The sequence below is a fragment of the Fragaria vesca genome, linkage group LG6, assembly GCF_000184155.1.
Source record: "Fragaria vesca subsp. vesca linkage group LG6, FraVesHawaii_1.0, whole genome shotgun sequence".
NCBI lineage: Eukaryota > Viridiplantae > Streptophyta > Magnoliopsida > Rosales > Rosaceae > Fragaria > Fragaria vesca.
In genome coordinates this window covers 24,666,088-24,668,677 of record NC_020496.1, presented here as the reverse complement: position 1 = coordinate 24,668,677, position 2,590 = coordinate 24,666,088, and positions in this window count along the sequence as shown.

Here is a 2,590-nt window from a genome sequence, read left to right as displayed (position 1 = left end):
GTTGTATTTTCCTCATACGAATAATCCTCCGCACATAATCGTCCCCGAAACCCCTCTAGGGACCAATTAAACTATTTACTCAATGATCGAGACGGTAAAATTCTTATTATAATCACGCTAGTAAATAAGGTAAAAATATAAGGGTCGGGATGTGACACTAAACATAGTAGATAACTAGATAGAAGTGCATTAGTAATTAATTAGAATAATAAACTAAATTACAAAAACATTTAATAATATAGACTAACCACTTACTAAAACATCGGAGCATGAAATCAATGCATGAACTAAATGAGGAAGAAGCAGGAGAAAGAACTCAATGAAGAGTGTAGTGAAATATAGAAGAAGGAAATAGCTGACGAGAAAGATTAAAAAGTTGGCTGTTATATAGGAAATATCTTTGAAAGGTGGTTGCAAATTAGTTGCGGTAGAAGAAAGAATATATACAATAAAGATGTAAAGATAGTCAAAGACGAATGAGTAGTAGAGTTGGCTAAGGTGCTAAGTCTTGTATTTCATCATCAAGGTTCGAGACCCGGAGAGAGCAACTTTTGTCATTTCCATCCAAATTCAACCAACCCACGTTGGTGACCTTTGGAACTTTGCAGATACAAGCCAAGTGGGGCTGTGGGGGACAAAGAGTCAAAGACAAACTGATAATTGGAGCATCTAAAGAGAAAATGCAGCTTCTGCATGGGGACCGACAGAGATTCAGAAGGATCTCTGACCGATAGAGACAAAGCCACGTGAAGGAGGTGCGCATTTGTTGGGCCGACAGATAAAGAAAAGCCACGTGATCTGAGATTTCTGTGAAATTTTTAAAATATCGCGAAATATCACGATATTTCGGCATTTTTCGACGAGAATGAAGGGGGAAGTGAAAGATATATCGCGATCATTAAAAAACGAAAATATCGGCAATATTTCGCCGATATTATCGATTTTTTAGACCTTGGAACCAACTACAAAGAGGAAGCAAAATTTTCAAAAACCTTGTGAACTATGATGTGATCAATATAGTGAAATACGACTATGGTAGAAAAATTAGGTATTTTTGATAATTTTTTGGCCTTGATCAAGACGGCTAACCCTATTTACGCTTGTGCTTCCTATGGGGAGCCCTATCATCAAGAGAGGTAAAAACATTCCTAAACTTTTACATGGGCGGTTACATGTCATCTAACTGGGTTTGTCTGTGTGTGTGTGATGAATCGACTAAGACGGGTAGGTAACAGCGTTTTTATATAACAAGTAACATTGAATTAAAATTGATCGCTTTAATTGAGACCCGAATGCTACCAAGTATAGTTGAATTTTTCTATTCATTGTCTTGTTTTTTACTAAATGGTATATACAATTGAAAACGTGAGATAAGATTATTAGTCTGTGTGTTTTTAGAAATATAAGTCTTTAAATAATTAGAATTTCGGTAAATTCGGTATTTACCAAAAATACCAAAATTCGGTTTACCAAATCATAGCTTTTTTGTTGGTTTTCGATCGGTTTGGTATTTACCAAACCAAGTGGCAGCCCTAGCCTTGAGTGATGTAGTATCTGTTAGATTTTCCACTTAAGCAATGAACACATGTGGAAGATTAGATTATAGTGATATACAGAACAAGCATTTCCCAACTATATATAACCTCTGCTTGGTGAGTTTTCCGTTTGTCACACCACATCTTAAAGATGTCATGAAAAATCTCTTGTCCAAGAAATGAAAGTTCGGTCATTCCAGAGTAATTTGGTTTAATTTGGCCTAAAGAGTGTACGATTGTGGGTTGTTATGATGTCATTTTTGTAACTAATCTCATGTTCATGAATGATGCATTTCGATAGTTTTTAACCAACTAAATCACATTATTGGTCCAAGAATCAACCTTTTAACAACGTAAACAACATTACGATTGACGTCAATAGATTATAATTATTCACAAATATATGATTCTTAAGCCGATTATGCTTAACATTAGTGTTCACTCGAAAACCAGTAGATGTTAGGATCCGGCTTCTCTGCTTGGACGAAACAGAGCTTGGATTTGCTTGGACTCATCTTAGACTGACAGGCCCGAACCTGTGATTTTTAGACCTGAGTCGAACTTTCAAAATTGGGCCCTCAAAGTATAGTGTTCATTCACTTTTATTTTCTCTTTTTAAGAAATACATAAAAATTTTCACGAATTAAAACTATAAACTCAAAATCTAACAACAAAAAACATTAGAAATCATATTAAAAATCTTATTTATACAACAAATCTCTCACTTATGCTTCTCATTTTTCTAAAATGGCAACTAATTAATGATAGTAATATAATGGGTAAAATTTTATATTCATTTTTCTCTTTTGTAACACTATTCTGCTAATTGGATGCTGTTAATTATTTTTAACTAAACTAATGTAATCACATAAAGAGAAAATAAAAATTTTGGGCCTCTTAAGGTTCTTGGCCCTGAGTCCATCGACTGTTAGGACTCTATTCAGGTACGGGTCTGACTGACACGTTGTATATGAGTGATCAAAAGGTCCAAAATTAAAGAAACTCCAAAACACAACTCTTACCACACACACAGCATATCAAACTCTCTCTCTCTC